Here is an 18220-nt window from a genome sequence, read left to right on the forward strand (position 1 = left end):
ACTGGAGGAAGGGAAGATTCTGGGCCCTGTACTTAGCCAGTAGACAGAAATCCATAATAGCCCAATGGATGAAGGTGATGTTGGCCCTAATTGGTGAATTAGATAGTCTTCAAACCTGCAGAGATGAGGGCAAGTCTTGTATGTGTGGGAGGTTGTTCTATATTTTGAGCATGTCGATGGAGAGTTTAAGAGATATATCAAAGAAAAGTTGTCCACTTATTAAGAACAAACACAGTACTCCAGGCATCAAATTTACAGAGAAGGCATGGAAATTAATAAAAGCTCTTGAAAAACAAATAGGATATCTTAGCACAGGATAACATTTTGTAAAATAGGAAGAAACCATACAGTGACTTATCAAAGGAACGCTTCCTTGAAACATGTGATAGTACAAAGGTACTTGGCACCCAAAGCAATCAATTGGCTCAAACAGGGAAAAGGTTTGTCGCTGCGGACAATGTTAGTCTTGTAAATAGAGCACAAATGTACAGGAAATAACTTTACAGAGAGTGAATAAGAAATGGCGCATTCTCAAAGTGATCACCTGTAAAATAGATTTTTTGGCATATATCATCATATGTCCATGTAACAAATAGTATATAGGCTCAACAACATTCCCAGTTAAAAAACGTATATTGGAAAACTGGAGAGCCATTACCAACAATGATTAAAGTTACAGCACTAGTAAGCATTTCAATGAGGTACACACCAGGGATTGGACGAAAGCCAAAGTTGCCAAAGCTATTAGCAAAACAAAGAACGCTCTTCCTATGGAAACTCCGCATCACGTATAACTACATAGCGGCAAATGTGTGTGTATATAATATATTCACTGAAAAAAACCATAGGTTTCACACATGTTATAGTTAGCAGGACATTTCACTCGTGAAAAACCAATGAAATTCCCCCGTTATAGTTAGTGCAGGCAACTATAACTCACGCGACCGCAATCCTCTGCTGATGACGTCAGATATTACATCACTGTATTTAGACACTCATTTACCCATTTCTTCTTCCATTAATCTTTAGCTATACATATATTACAAATATTTATTTTTCATAAAGACACATATGTCATCAGTGATGTAATATCTGACATCATCAGCAGAGGATTGCGGTCGCGTGAGTTATAGTTGCCTGCACTAACTATAACGGGGGAATTTCATTGGTTTTTCACGAGTGAAATGTCCAGCTAACTAGAACATGTGTGAAACCTATGGTTTTTTCAGTGAATTTGCAAGGTTTTATAAAATGCTAATTCCTAACTATAACGTGTGTGAAACCTATGGTTTTTTCAGTGAATTTGTACGGTTTTTTAAATGCAAATTTTTTTTTTGCGATTTTTGGTAAAAAGATAATATCCAACCTATGTATAAAATAATATATGTACTATATCCTGCATTATGGAATGGTTAATTTTTTAAAAATTAATGTTTACATACAGTTGTACATCACAGTTATCTTCTACAACTCTTGAAACTTGTTTTTTTTAATGCATTTTTTGCCGTGCGCGTACAGTAAGCTGACGCTACGCGCTCCGTACGTCATAAGTACGGTGCGCTTACGTAATACGTACGTGACGTACGCGTACACGCATGCGCGGAAGCAACGTCGCGGTTATGCAGGTGCGTGTAATGTGCATGCGCGAGTGCGTCCTACGTACACGCTCCGTAAGCGCTCCGTAAGCGCATATTTACGTCACGTTAGCGCATGCGTACTTGTTTACGAGCGCGTACCGTAAGCTTACGGAGAGTGCACGGTTGGTCATGTGATCCACAAAGAACACTTTTCATTGGTTGAAACTACTTTCAGTTCCAGAAACTTCCCACACCACACCCATTCCCCTCATTACTGCTTGAGATCCCCTAGGAGAAGGAGCTGAATTGACATTGAGATACAATGGCAGAGCAGCAGTCCTCTTCTGAGAGTGAGCCTAGCAGCACCATCATCAGACAGAGAAGGAGGAAACAAAAGGATTATTTTGTGTGGGAGTATTTTACTTTTCCAGACGGGCAGAAAAAGGTCAATGCTCCATTGGTCACTTGCAGACTTTGTGAGCGTGTTTTATCTAGAGGAGATCCAAGGAAGAAGTATTCCTTTGGAAATCACTCTATGATGAGACACCTTAGGGATAAACATCCCAGGACCTATGCTCGACATACTGAAGAAAACTCTTCAGTAAGTCACCGGAGCCCAACCTCAGAAGCTCAGCCGAGTACATCATCGGCAGCTCAGCTGAGCCCTTCCTCTGAGGTGGGAGCATCACCTTCTTCAGCTCCTCTGGACATTAACCCTCGATTTGGGAGGGTTGCAATGAGGTGTACAACGTGTTGTGGTCTTATTGTTTTTGGGGAGACCAGTGTTTCCCTTATTAACAATAAGATAGACCAGCACGTTTGTAGACGTTCATAATATTCCCATTCTTTCTTTCCTCTATCCCTGTATTAACCCAACGGCTCTTTTAAGAGCCAACCTTACCTCACAATTTTTTTTTATTTTTTTTTAAGCTTTCCTTTTTGAAAAATTTTTTTTGCCGTGCGCGCACGGTACACGTAATCGTTACGCGAAGTTCGCGGAATTTTTCCGTTTACACCGTACGCGTACGCTACGTGCATTCCGCGATTTTTCGAAAAAAAATTAAAATAAATTTTTGCCCTTGGGGGTCCTTCTGGGACCCCCTGACAAAGGCTAGGGGGTCAGGAACTGTCCAGCCTGCCCCCTTTTCACGTTCTCCACGTTTGTTTTTCACCCCCTCAGACTGCGAGAGACAAAATGGCGGCCGACACTTCCTGGTTTCGACCGATTTGAATGTTTACTAAGATCTAACAACCAATCAGAATCGCGCTCGCGCACGGCAGCGTGCGCGTACGGTAAGCTAACAGTACGCGCTCGGAGCGCGGCTATAGATATATATATTGATTTAAATGCTATTTTCTCAGGAAATACTGAACAGATTTACACGAGACCTTCAAAAGGCACATCCCTGACCTGAGGGCTACCTCTCTGCCAAATTTCAAGTAATTCTGTTCAGCCGTTCGGGCTGTAGCTCGGACTAAAGGTCCTATGGAAAAATGCATGGGGAAAACACGTTTTGGGACTCCCCCTTTTTCTCAGCCCCCGCTTGACGAATCCCCCCGAGACTTTCAGGGAAGGAGCGGAGCGGAGCGCCCCACCTATTTTGAGAATTTCGTGAGGATTCGTCAATCGGCGCCAAAGTTATTCCAAATAGAATGTTGCGGATTTCCTATGGAAACACGGTCCTAACTATAACTATCTACTGGCGACCGCCATAGATTATATATATATATATATACACATTCACTTTAAAAACCATAGGTTTCACACGTGTTATAGTTAGGTGGATATTTCACTCGTAAAAAAACAATGAAATTCCCCCGTTATAGTTAGTTCAGATAACTATAACTTGCGCGCCCGCAATCCACTGCTCATGACGTCACATATTACATCACTCATGACATGGTCAGTGGCATCACTCATGACATCACTGATGACATCATCCTTGTGATAGAGTGGCGGTCACGCGAGTTATAGTTATCAGAACTAACTATAACGGGGGAATTTCATTGGTTTTTTACGAGTGAAATATCCACCTAACTAGAACATGTGTGAAACCTATGGTTTTTAAAGTGAATTTGCAAGGTTTTTTAAATGCTAATTCCCAACTATAACGTGTGTGAAACCTATGGTTTTTTCAGTGAATTTGTACGGTTTTTTAAATGCTAATTTATGTATTTTTTTTTGTTTTTCACCGTGCGCGCACGGTGCGCGCACCCCGCGATTAAAAAAAATAAATTAATGTTTTTCTGCCTTCGGGGTCCTTCAGGGACCCCCTGACAAAGGCTAGGGGATCAAAAACTCTCTACCCTGCCCCCTTTTCACGTTCGCCACCTTCCTTTTTCACTCTCGCACTGAAAACAAACAAAATGGCGGCCGACACTTCCTGATTTCGACCGATTCGAACGTTGACTAACATGTAACCAACAATCAGAATTACGCTCGCGCACGTTAGGGTGCTCGCACGGTGCGCGCACCCTGCGCGCGTATAGATATTGATATGCTTTTAAATGCTATTTTCTCAGGAAATACTGAACAGATTTACACCAGACCTGCAAAAGGCACTTCCTTGACCTTATGGCTACCTCTCTGCCAAATTTCAAGTAATTCTGTTCAGCCGTTCGGGCTGTAGCTGCGTCTAAAGGTCCTATGGAAAAATGCATGGGGGAAACGCGTTTTGGGACCCCCTTTTTTCTCGGCCCCCGCTTGACGAATCACCCCGAGACTTTCAGGGTAGGAGCTGAACGGAGCGCCCCATTAGTTTTGAAAAGTTCGCGAGGATTGGTCAACCGGCGCCAAAGTTATTCAAAATAGAATTTTGAGATTTCCTATGGAAACACGGTCCTAACTATAACTATCTACTGGCGACCGCCAGTAGATATTATATATATATATATATATATATATATATATATATATATATATATATATATATATATATATATATATATATATATATATATATAAAATAAAATTTATAGAGTGCACTAAAACCTGAAGGTGCCAAAGTGCTATAGCAGGACAGATGAATCGGCAACAGTAGACAAGAATCAAGGATTTTGAGATGAAAAGAACTAGGTTTTCAGATGTTTTTTTAAAGGACATAAAGGAATCTGCTTCTGAGATAGAAGAATGCAGAGTGTTCCATAGTTTGGCGGCAGCTACCAATAAGAAGCTCCCACCCCCTAAAGTCTTCCAAAATCTGGGGATCCTACATTTTTTTTACACCACGAGGATCTAGGTGGTCTGCCAGGAGTGTACTAATGAAAAAGAACATTCATTTGGCTGGGGCCCCTATGATGAAGAGCCTTAAAACTAAGTGCAAGGCCTGGAAAGAAATTAGCTTCCTCGCAGGAAGCCAATGAAGGGAACGAATCCCATCTCTAACCGAGTGCCGTTTGGAAATGTTCAGAATAAGGCGGGCTGCAGCATTCTGTACAACCTGAAGTTTATTCAGGGAGGAATATTGATGTTAAGGCAAAGTGCAATACAGTAGTCCAGCCGTGAGGTGACAATGTTGATAGTGACTGTCTGGTGCAACTCCGATGGAATGTAAGGAAATATTTTTTCAGGGTCCAAATGATGAAAAAAGAAGTGCTGATAATGCGACTGACCTGTGCATCAGAACTCAAGAGTATTATAAAAAAATTAATCAGAGGTTTTTAGCTGACTTGACAGGTGTGGGAAGAGGTCTGCAGACATCTGGCCACCAGGTGTTTGACCAAATGGAGTTTTGAGAGCCAAACACAAGCACTTCAGTCTTGTCTGCATTAATCTTCAGGGAATTGCGCTTCATCCAGCAGATAATGCTGGACATACACTGGTTGAACCTCTGTGCCACCCATGGGCAGGTCGTTGGAAAAGGATCTCAACAGGCTCTGCCAAAGACTGTAAAGCCAGTTCTCTTTTTACAGAGGAGGATCCTGAGAGAACAATAGTTAATTTCTCTGTTGGAGAAAGGTTTGCTTATGCCTATAATGAAGATTTCCCTGAAGGAGAACAAGGATTAAAGGCAACTATTCCTTCTTGCCAAGCAGATCTTCACTTATAGTTATAAGCACTGAATAAATAGCAAGCCCATACCGATAAGAAGGCAGAGAAAGACAACAAAAAAGTTTCTCAAAGCAAAAAGATGCTGCATAAATGCCTGGAACACTTGGGCACTGCCCGCGCAATCTGAATTAGCACAATTTATTGTTATGTTATGTAGGGACCTCCAGGTGGCTTCTTTACATATTTCAGAAAAGGATACGTTCCTTAACTGGGAGGAAATGTAGGTGAGTTCTCAAAACTACTTTATATTTGAGGAAAACCTTGTATGGCTCATTTCAACAAAGTGCCTGGATATAAGCTACAGTCATGAGTAGAAGTGATACCTACAAGGAAAAGTGCTTTCCAAGATAAATGCTGCCAGATAGCCTTATTAATTGATTCAAAAGGAGGGCATATTAATTTAAAGAGCACTACATTAAGCTACAGTGAAGAAGAGAATCTTCTTACTGGAAGAAAGCCTTTCAATTCCTTCTAGAGCATTTTTTTATAACAAACTATAAAAGGAGAGATTTATTAAGGTAATTTTCTATAAAATGTATCTTTAGCGAGGTATCTGCAGACACCCTCCTCGGGTAAACAGATAAGATATGGGAGCACTGCCTACTCTGGGCATCTGCTCAGGTTGATCCTTGAATGCACCAGATGAAGAGCCTCTTCCATTTGAAAGCGTAGGATAACCTGGTGAATGGACACCATGTCTCCTTCAATATATCAATACATTCTCGAAGAAGATCTAAATTTGTATACTGAAAAGGTTCCGAAGCCAGGCTGCCAAGTTAAAAGACAGAAGATCGAGCTACAGGTTCTTAAACCCTGAACTTGAACAGGAGACCTGGTGTGATGACAGTGACACTTGGAATTAGGGATATCAGTGGAAGAGCGTAAACAAGCTTATAAAAAGACCATTTCCCAAACGACATGGTTAATAAAATCTGGGGGTGTAGCTCGGGCATTTTTTTTTCTTACCTTGCAAACAGATATATCTGGTGAAATCCCTGTTTGCAGAAGACGTTGTGCAGCACTTCATAATTTAATAACCACTTGTGGCTTTCTTAAACAATACTGACAAGAAAGTTTGCATACAAGTTTCGAACTCCTGGGAGATGGACTACTGTAATGTGGAGATAAGGAATATGCTACTTACCAGTATGCATCTGTTCTTGGCATGTAGAGCTGCAGATCTACACACTTATGCACAGATCGCCATCTGGTGTTGGGCCCGGATGTTTGCACTTGTTTTAGTCCTGGAAAGTCTTTGGAAGTCACGAGGTATGTGACTCCTCCTTTGGACCATAGTGTGCATGGGCATCGGCTCCATCCTCAGAATGTTTTTCACCAGCAGGGAAATGATGGAGCTTTGTAAGAAAACAGGAATGATGCCCATGTGTGCTGTATCTAAATAAGATAATACTGGAACAGATAAAGGTAGCCGGGGAGGCGGGTGGGCATGTGTAGATCTGCAGCTCTACATGCCAAGAACAGATGCATACTGGTAAGTAGCAGATTCCGTTCGAGGCATACGAGCTGCAGATTACACACGTATGCATAGATTGTATAGCAGTACCAGCTCCTAGCGGCGACCACCAGTATCTGTTGCAGTAGTTTGAAAAAGTGTTTTGAGTACAGCCTGGCCCACACTAGCTTGTTGTTTAGTTTGCACATCTACACAATAGTGTTTTGTGAATGTGTGCGGTGTAGACCATGTAGCTGCTCTGCAGATATCATCTAAGGGAATGTTCCCTAAAAATGCCATTGAAGCCCCTATCTTTCGTGTAGAGTGGGCTTTAGGAGGAACAGATAATGTATGTTTTGCTTTGTGGTAGCAAATTTGCATTCATTTGACAATCCACCTAGCTATCCCAGATTTTGATATGGGGTTGCCCTTGTGTGGTGGTGAGAAAGACACGAAAAGTTGTTTGGTCTTATGAAAGGGTTGTGTTCTCTCGATGTAGTAAAGCAATGCTCTTTTGACATCTAAGGTATGAAGAGCTCTTTCTGCGACTGTTTGTGGCTGCGAGAAGAATACGGGCAGCTCCACAGATTGATTGAGGTGGAAGGGAGAAATTACCTTAGGAAGGAATTTAGGATTAGTTCCGAGAACAAGTTTGTTATGATGCATCTGCAGAAAGGGTTCATGAATGGTTAGTGCGTGTAGTTCGCCAACTCTTCGTAGAGAAGTAATGGCTACTAGGAAAGCAGCTTTCCATGTTAAGAATTGTAGCTGACATTTATGTAGAGGTTCAAATGGAGGGCCCATTAGTCTTGTGAGAACGATGTTTAAATTCCACACAGGTGAAGGTGGTCCACTGGGGGGAATTATTCTTTTGAGGACTTCCACAAAAGCTTTAATGGCAGGTACTCTGAAAAGTGATAGATGTCGTCTACTTTGTAGATATGCTGCTATGGCAGCAAGATGCAGTCTAATAGATGTGTAGGCTAAGTTGCATCTTTGGAGGTGTAGTAAGTAGCCTATGATGTGTTGGATAGACACATCAAGGGGATTGGTGTTGTTGTTATGACAGTATATTACAAAACGTTTCCACTTGGCTGCATAGCATGCTCTAGTGGTAGGCCGTCTGGCTACTTTAATGACGTTCATACAGTCAGGGGGAAGGTTAAGGTAACCGAATTCTAAGATCTCAGGAGCCAGATCGCAAGGTTGAGCTGAGCTGGGTCAGGGTGTCCGATCTCTCCATGGTTCTGGGTTAAGAGGCGTGGAGAGAGGTGTAACTTCTGGTGAGGAACTACGGAGAGTTCCAGCAATGTGGCGTACCACGGTTGTCTGGCCCAAGTTGGAGCAACTAGGATGAGAGTTGAGGACTGTTGCTGTAGTTTGCGCACCACTACTGGAATGAGTGGGAGAGGCGGAAAAGCATATGCAAATCTGCCTGACCAGTTAATTCATATCGCATTGCCTTTGGACAATGGGTGTGGATATCTGGCGGCAAAGCTTGGGCATTTGGCGTTTTCTTGGGTGGCGAAGAGGTCTATCTGTGGTTGCCCCCACATTTGAAAAAACGGTTGAAGAACTTGCGGATGAAGTTCCCACTCGTGGATCTGTTGTGTTTGACGGCTCAACAGATCGGCTATGGTGTTTTGGACTCCTGGTACATGTTGGGCTAGTAGAAATATGTTCTGAGGTATAGCCCACCTCCATATGTTCTGTGCTAGCTGAGAGAGCGGCAGAGAGTGTGTCCCCCTTGTTTTTGTATGTAGTACATGGCAGTAATGTTGTCGGTGTGGACTAAGACAGCCTTGCCGGATATGTGTTTTTGAAATGGTTTTAAGGCTAAGAATATGGCTAGTAACTCCAGGTGGTTGATGCGGAGTAACTTTTCTTGAGGTGTCCACCTGCCCTGCATGGTGTGATGTAGGTGAGCTCCCCAGCCGGAGAGCGATGCGTCCACTGTCATAACTATTTGAGGAACCGGCTCGAGGAACGGTCGCCCTTTGGTAAGGTTCTTGGTGTTCCACCACTGCAGAGAGCGATGAGTACGACTGTCTACCAACACCAGTTCTGTTAACTGACCTCAAGCCTGGTTCCATTGTCCTGCTAAGCATTGAAGTGGACGCATCTGGAGTCTTGCATGAGGCACTATGAATATGCAAGAGGCCATCACCCCTATGAGTTGCATGAACACTCGAGCTGAAAGAGAGTGTTGCGGTTGGAATTTGGTGAGAAGAGCCTACATGCTTGCTATCCTGACGGGACCGGGATAGGCTAGCGCCTTTGAGGTGTCTATTGTGGCACCGAGGTATTGTTGTGTGTGTGACGGTTGCAGGTGGGACTTGGCGTGGTTTACCGTGAACCCCAGGTCGTGGAGTAGTTGGGTAGTGGCGCGAGTGTGTTGTACACACTGGTTGTATGAGCTGGCTTTTAAGAGCCAGTCGTCCAGATAAGGGAAAACATGAATGTGTTGTCTTCTTAGATGTGCTGCCACCACCGCTAGGCACTTAGTAAACACTCATGGTGCTGTTGTGACTCCGAATGGGAGTACTTTGAATTGATAGTGCTGACCGTCCACTACGAATCTGAGATACTTCCTGTGGGCGTTGTGAATGGGAATGTGGAAACCGGCATCCTTGAGGTCTAGGGTAGCAAGGAAGTCGCCCTGTGAAAGCAGAGGAAGAACCTGCTGGAGTGTGACCATGTGGAAATGGTCTGAATGTATGTATAGGTTTAGGGGTCTGAGGTCTAGAATAGGCCTTAGAGAGCCGTCCTTTTTTGGTATGAGAAAATACAGGGAGTAAACTCCCTTGTTTTGTTGGTGCAGGGGAACTGGCTCTATTGCACTTTTTTGTAGGAGGGAGATTACCTCCTGCTTTAGCAGTAACAAATGTTACTGTGACATTGGACGGTGTTTGGGTGGTATGTTTGGGGGGGTAGATGCTAGTTCGAGACAGTAACCTAATTGAATTATCTGTTTCACCCACCTGTCTGAGGTGATGTTGGTCCAGATAGGAAGGAATTGTTGGAGTCTTCCCCCGACTGGAGTGGAATGGTCTGGGGGAACTGGAGGGAAGTCATTGGGTGGGGACGGAGGCAGAGCGTGAGTTGTTGGTTTTGCCTCTGCCTTTGTTGTTGTTACCCCTGTAACCACCCCTTTGGTAACCTCTAGTAAAGGTAGATTGGGTGGGAACTTTGTAAGAAGCTGAGGGGCTATCCGAGGAGTAGCCTCTTGGGGGGCTTCTGAAGGATGAGCGACGAAAGGAACGTCTGGGAGCTTGCGACTGCAAGGCTCCCATAGATTTAGCTGTATCCTTTTCCATTTATTCAAGGGATACGTCAACATTAGGGCCAAATAGGTGTTGCTCACCGAATGGCTGATTGAGGATGGAGCTCTGGACTTCAGGTTGGAACCCTGAAATGCGTAGCCAGGCATGCCTACGCAAAAGTACACTGGTGTTTATTGCCCTTAAGGCGGTATCCGCTACATCTAAGGCACCACGAATGGAGGGGTTAGTAATGGTTTTACCTTCCTGTATGAGTTCCTGGACCTATTTTTATACCTGTCTGGGAGGTGCTGCATTATGGACTCCAGCTCATCATAATGTGCCCTGTCATACCTAGCCACCAGCGCTTGAGTATTGGCAATGTGTCATATGTTTGCCGCCTGTGACGCCGTTCGTTTGCCAGAGGCATCCAGGAGTTTAGACTCCTTATCTGGTGGTGGTGCGTCACCTGATGATTGGGAATTGGCTCTTTTTCTCACATTGGAGACCACAAGGGAGTCTAGTGGTGCGGGGCCTTTAATGTAGGCTGGATCAGTAGGGGCGGCCTTATACTTTTTTTCAATCCTAGGGTTGATGGCTCGAGCCCTGACCGGGTCTTTAAAGACCTCTGGTGCATGCTTAATGACCCCCTTAAGCATGGGTAAAATTGAGGTGGACTTGTGTGGGGTCGTAAGTGTCCATGAGAAAATCCTCCTCCACGGGGTCTGTGTGTAGGTCAACCCCGTGGTAGTGGGCAGCTCTGTGGATGAGCTGGTTAAAGCCCATAGTGTCCTCTGGGGGAGAAGGCCTGGAGGGGTAAATGTCCTATCGTGGGATGTTAGGGATGTCTGGGATGCTATCATCATCCCAGGTGTCTGGGGAGCCAGTAGGAGTAGGGTCCCCTAGTGGTTGATCGTCCACACCTCCCCCTGCATCATCTGAGGTGTTGTCGTCATCATCATCATCATCATCTACTGGAGTAGGGGATGGTGTAGGAGAGCGGTGTGGTGGGGGATGAGGAGGAGGAAGAGGAGAAGGGATCCTTAATGGAGAGGTAGCAAAGTCTCTCTTTTTAGGTGGTGGAGCCGGTGCAGGGGTATCTAGCGGTCTCTTCTTAAAGCTAAGCATTAAGTGACCAGTCTTAGGATCCTTTATAAGAGTTTCTTGGGTAGGATCTGTGCGAAACAGTTCTTCTGTGGGAGGCAGATCCTTCGGTGCCGACGGTGTTGGTACTGTAGGCTCTTTCGGCTCCGACTCGGTAGCGGTTCTGGGTTTGGAACCGTGCGGTTTTGCAGTGTCTTTGGCCAATGAAACCTGTTGTTTCCTCGGTTCCAAGGTCTTTTTCGGCTTCGAAGCATGGGAGTCGGGCCCCTTTGGTGGCAGTTTTTTGGTCGGCTCAGAGTGTGTTGTCGGTGCCGAGGAGCCGGTGCCAGTCTTCGATGCAGAGTGCTTGGATGTCGAAGCAGCTGTCGGCGTGGATGAGGAAGATGACGACTTCTTTTTCGGTGCCTGTGGATGTTTTTCGGCACCGAGGGTAGGCTGACTTGAGCCCGAGTCACCTGAAGGCTTAGTAGGCTTCTTTACCGGGCCCGAAGGTGGGGCATGGGAAGCAGTCTCTCGGTGTGCACCTGGGCCCGAAGGTGAAGGTGGGATCGAAGCCTTTTTAGATGGTGTCAAGGGGGGGTTTGAGGTCGGGGTCGACGTCTGTACTCACGGCCCTCTGTGCTGGAGTGATGTCCTCGATGTCGGAGTCATCGGCTTCGGAGGCGCTGATGAGGCCTTCCTCGACCCGCCCCTGCTCTGGCACATCAACGCCCTCTTGGAAGATGTCGTCGGGGATCGAAGACGACGAGCGAGCCATGGTTCTTCTAGCTCGTCGGTCCTGAATCCTCTTCTTGGAGCGGAAGGAGGCGCAAGCTGGACAGTCTCTGGCCTCGTGCTCCGGTGAGAAGCAGAGGTTGCACACCTCATGCAGGTCGGTGTGGGGAAACTTCGACCCACATCGAGGACACTTTTTGAATGGCGTCCTTTCCATGAGCCAGAAGTTAAGGCCCAGGTAGGCCCGAAGGCCTTCGCCGACGACCGGAATCGAAGACTTCGAAGTTGTTGAGAGTCGCGTGGATAGGGAAAACGCAATCAAGACAATACTGTCGAAAAGGGAAGGATTGCGCATCAAAAGAGAAACCCGGTAACGGTTCCGAACTGGAGCGCGAGAAACACATCTGAGCCTGATGGCGGAAAAAAACAATCTGAGGATGGAGCCGATGCCCATGCGCACTATGATCCAAAGGAGGAGTTACATACCTCGTGACTTCCAAAGACTTTCCAGGACAAAAACAAGTGCAAACATCCGGGCCCAACACCAGATGGCGATCTATGCATAAGTGTGTAATCTGCAGCTCATGTGCCTCGAACAGGTAGTTTAAGATTTGAGAGACAGAACTCCTGACTCTGTTTTTCCTTGCCTAATCAGATAATGCACTGTTGTGTTGTCTGACTGAATTAAAAACTGAGTTGATTTAATACCTGTAAGAAAATATTTGAGAACCAGACAGTGCGCCCTCAGGTCTAGGAGGCTGAAATGGTAAGATTTCTAAATCTCTAGTTATGTCCCTTGAATCTAAAGGTGTGCCACATGTGCTCTCCATCAATGAAGGGAGTTATCGGTCTTCAAAAAACAATCGAGAGAGGCAGGACAATTTTTTCACGGGCCGTCCTTGTCCCAATGTAGTAATCAAATAATCAACGGAGACGGGCCACTTAAAGAGTGCCTAATTTTCAAAGTGGTGTCAAACATCACAGAGGTTGTTTAAAAGAACCCTCACACACCAACCTAGTTGGTGTCATGTTTCATCATCGGGTTCCCAGTTGGGTAGCCGAATGCTACCCAACTGTGCTGCGACACCTGATTACAGTGATTCAGGTTTTTTTTTTAAAATGTGTGATGAAGTAGAGAAAGTGGTAAATATTAAAAATACCTATGGGAAACTCACTATATAATACTTTATTCCCAGTGGCCCAGGGTATGCTTAAAAATGCGGTGGATAATCTAAAAGGACTATAAATTTGCGTCTGGATTATCCGTAGGTCAGGAACCCGATGAAGCATGACACCAACTAGGTTGGTGTGCGAGGGTTCTTTTAAACAACCTCTGTGATGTTTGACACCACTTTGAAAATTAGTCACTCTTTAAGTGGCCCGTCTCCATTGATTATTTGATTGGGAGTTATCAGTCACCATCACCAGTGAAGGTATAACTGAATGAAATAGGACACATTTTAGATGGCTGCCTGACTGGTACCACCAAGGAAGAGATTGGATCACAGGTTTTGAGAGATGTAATCTGTAGTCTCAGTTACCTGAGGTTTGGCAACACTGATTCTCCATGCACTGTTTCAGTGTTCTCATCCGTCAATGATGGTTTTGTGTAATTTATTCTTCGGCCCAAATGCTGCAGAATAGAAACCATCATCTGGAAGCATTACTGAACTTCACAAGAAGAGGACACCTTCGGAAGGTAAAGATCAATTTAAATTGCTTTCATTTTTGAGGTGTACAGCCACAACCACCATGCATTTCATAAAAGTTCTTGGTGTGAGCTTGAAACAAAAGGGAAGGACTTTGTATTGGTAATGATGTTTGCCACAACAAACCTCAGGAATTTGCCATTTGTCTTACTAATTGAAATAAGAAAGTACTCATCCTGGACATCTTTTGTGCACATACAATGACTTTTATGTAAGTGTGGGTAGATCTGCTAGAGGGGCAACATCTGAAATTCCTTTTTAGTCCATTTGTTTGACATTTTGATATTGAAAAAGGCCCTAATGTTTTCAAGATACTATGCTTTTAAACCAGAAAGTAATTGGAATATATTCTTGTTCTGTTTTCGAAGGAGGGATCAATTCTACCGCTTTCTTCTGTAACAATGTTGTTCACTTGTTGATGTAAACTGTGTTGGAATGGAGAATACTTCTTTGGAGGGAGAAAGGCTGGAAGAGAAGAACTGAACTTCAGAATAGCCATTATGTACAATATTCAGCACCCCTATTCTTCCTATTATATTTTTCTAATATTCCAGACAATTGCTGATGCTCACCTAGCTCACCCACTCCCAGTCCGCACCGGAGTGGGAATGGAAAAGGTGGGAGAGAGGAATCATTGTTGGCCAGAGGCTTTCCTACTGCAGGAAAAGCATCATATCAACCTCAACCTAAAGATGACTACCTGGGTTGCTAAAGCTGCTTTTGTTGCTGTTGGTGGCACTGCTGCAGCCTCTGAGGGGCTTGAATCCCCTGGAGTGATTAGTGGAGGTCACTGGACCGTACTGATACCAGAAATATTAGTTTCTCTTCTCCAAGCTGACTTCTTTAAGGTCTATAACCCAGAGTTCATGCATTGAACTTCTTCATCCACATGACAGCTAAACAAAGACGTCTGTGGTATTCGTAAACATCTCTTATTAACCCCTTCAGCGCGGATTACCGCACCGTGCTGAAGGTTCCATGCGCGGGCGGGGCCGTGACGGAGCGGTTCCGTCATGCGCACAGCGCAACCGACGCGCATGACGGAACCGCTCCGTCACTCGCATCGAAGAGGTTAAATGAGATGTTCTGTTATGGCTCATGCTTCATGTAAGGATGGTATGTTCCTAACAGAATGTTTATGCCTAATGAAAAGCTGTGATGACGGTTGCTGGGTAGATTCGCACTGTTCTGCTATGGTTGGATATGTTCTCCTCCCTTCATTTCAAGGAACTATTCTTCTTTATCATTGATGATAATGTGTGAAGATTGACCTTTTTAAGGATTTCATTTTCCTGGTTTACTGTGGACTTCTCAGCAACCTCTCTACGTATCTCTACTTCTCATTCCAATTTTCTTGACATGTCAAAAGACATATTTACTATTTCATGTTATCCCGTGCGCGAGCTCTGTGTTAAGGGTGACACGGTATTAAGTTGGCCTCATCAGAAACTCATGGGAACTTATCTTGACCTGAACTCCGAACCTCAAGTTCAAGTCTGGATAATTGATACTATGCAAGAGACGTTTCCGCACGAAATTCCTGAGGTGCTTTCCAATGAAGTGGGTTGTGTCAAAGGGTATATGCATCACATAAGACTAAAAAATGGTGCTAAACCAATAGACTAAAGGGAGAAATGTACCCATTAGTTTGCAAGATGCAGTGAATTGGACTGGCTCATAGCGGAGGGAATAATTGAGACGGTAAAAGCTTCACAATTGGTGGGGTCTGTTATTGCTATCAAAAGCTCTGGTGACAGACTAATTTGACCTTAGTCATCTTAAAAAAGTAACTGAGGAGAAGTTTCCTTTGCCTAACATCATGGAGATAAGTTTGTTAGGTAATGTCAAATTTTTCACCACACTTGAGGGACCCTCTGCTTATCAAGTTCATCTTTGTAAAGACTCTAAAGATCGAATGGTGTTCATAACACCTTTTGGAGTGTTTCATGTCAATAAAATGCTCTTTTTGTCCCTGTTCAGCATGAATGATATTTTAAGTAAACTATCAGGAGTTGCATTTTTTCAGAAAGACTTCTTAATCTTCAATAACGCACTGGAGAAATATATGTAAGTAAAGTCAGAGAGGGTGTAAAGGATTGTTCAGTTTGAAGGGTATTGCCCTTAAGATTAGTCAAAGTACGTTTTGTTGTCCCGAGAACTATTAGGGGCAGGTTACCACATGTGATGGGGTTAGGCCCAAAAAGATCTAATCCAAACCATCCAGGATTTATCTCACCCTGCCAAGAAGGAAGATGGTCAAGCTTTTTTGGGGGATGGCAGAGTTCTATGCCAGATTTTGCTAGTTGCTCAAGTACCATTTTAAGTTTGCTTAAGAAGGTGGTCCAGTTTACATGGACTGAGGAGTGTCGGAAGGAATTTACTAACATAAATCTAAGCCTTGCTTCAGTTTGAAGAGTTTTACGTCTGGTATACCCTGTTGTATTGTCACAAATGACAGTGATAAAAGTCTAGGCACAGTTTTGAAGCAAAACCAGAATGGTACAGAGGTGACAATATCATTTGTTTGTAGATAATTGAAAGGGGCAGAAATGTGTTATTTAACTATAGAGAAGGAAGCCCTGGAAGTATGCTGGGCTAAATGAAATTCAAGCAGTTTTTGTGGAGATCATAAGCTGCTTTAGGAAGTGTTTGGGAAGAAAGGATTAGACTGTATTTCATTGTGAATTTGTAAATGGGTGGTAGCACTACAAGCTTATCAGTTTGTAGTTACATACTTACCTGGTGTTGATAATAAAGCTGCTGAGTGCATATCCAGATTAGTGGAGGATTCTCTGAGGATAGACTGTGATGACAACAGTAGAAAAAAGAAGATTTCAAGGTTTGTGCTATCATCATGGTTGCGTATCTGAGGAAGAATAGATGGTAGAGCTGGAGAAAGGTGATGTATTAAAGAGGGTTTACGAAGCCATTCACATAGGCAAAAAAACATGGAGTTTTCCATATGTGGCAGTAGAACTTTCAGTTAATAATAATCTTTTTTTTTTTTAGAGAGGTGCCAGATTAGTTCACCCTCTAGAGGCAAGAAAGTGCAAGATTGTTGTGAGTGCAGGATGAGTGACAACTTTGGAAATAAGAACATCTCCCGTGGTTGGCTGTGAGATTCCAAAGGAGGTTTGGAATTAAATGGCCTTAGATATGGTGTGACCCATAATTATTAAGTTCTTTCTCTAAATAGTTGCTGGTTCTGATGGACATGCTCTCTAGATGGCCTGAAGTGGAGTACACAAATAAAACCATTATTTTGTCAGTTATCAAGTTCTTGACAGATGTGTTTGCCAGGGAAGGGAGTCCCAAGTGTTTATTCACAGACAATGGTGTCCAGTTACTCTCGAAAATGTTGGAGCAGTTATTGAATGAAAGCAGTATTATTCGCAAGAAATGCGCCTTTTACTATACAGAAACTAATGGGATGGTGGAGTGGTTTAATAGGACATTGAAAGAGACCATACACATTGCTAAACACAAAGGGATTAATTGGGTAGAAATTGTGAAGAGTAGAGGAATACAGGTTTACCCCTCATACCACTACGGGGACAAGTCAATTTGTACAGTTCAAAAAATGTAGACTGTGTTCCAGGGTGTGTCCTCCATGGATTATTACTTACTAAAAGGAGTTTCCTGAAGTGTAAGGACTGGTTAGCGAAGGAAAATCAAGGAACTCCAATAACAGGAGAAGAGAAAAGAATTGTATGACCTTCACGAAGTGGTTAAATCTTTTACCTTAAGGTTTATGATGTTGTAAAAGTCAAGTTATCTAAGAACGCTCATAATTTTTCTCAATTTAGCAAACCTTTTAAAGTGATCAAAGTGTTTCAGGGAGCTGACAAATTGGAAGATAGACAGATCTGGAACTTTAACAAGATTGTAGTAATTAATTTAAGTTTACAAGTGCATAGAATTTACTTTGTGTTTGTTTCTTTTGTTAAATTACCTTTGCTCAGTTGTTGTTTTTTGTTCCATAGGATTGGGCTATGCGGTATTGTTAAATGTTCCTTATTAAAATATGGCTCCTGCTTCATACAAGGTTGGTCTCACTGCTCTGCTGTACCTAGAGTTTACCCATAAAATTAAAGGAAGTACTCATTTTAATTTCAGCTTTGGATCGTCTTTCGCTACGAGATGGATTCCACAAAGTCACAGAGAAAGGATCATTTAGTATTCTCTGCATGGCTTCGGGTTTCAATCCAGTAAATTTGAGCCAGGATGAAAATGTCATATCTATGCCAGGGCTGTCAGTGTGTTGTCAGATCTGAGAGGTCAGTTGCAGCACTGATCTCTTGGTTTGAAACCATCATGCCTTCATGAAAGACTTACCTAAAGTCCTTCCGGGG

At 43.6% G+C, this 18220-nt stretch overlaps 1 protein-coding gene across 4 annotated transcripts in view; it reads right to left on the reverse strand.

Moving 5' to 3' along the window:
- AHCYL2 (adenosylhomocysteinase like 2) overlaps positions 1 to 18220 on the reverse strand; it is a 469222-nt gene that overhangs the window by 52690 nt on the left and 398312 nt on the right. The gene's annotated exons all lie outside the window — the stretch shown is intronic.

The sequence above is a fragment of the Triturus cristatus genome, chromosome 4_1, assembly GCF_964204655.1.
Source record: "Triturus cristatus chromosome 4_1, aTriCri1.1, whole genome shotgun sequence".
Taxonomy (NCBI): Eukaryota; Metazoa; Chordata; class Amphibia; order Caudata; family Salamandridae; genus Triturus; species Triturus cristatus.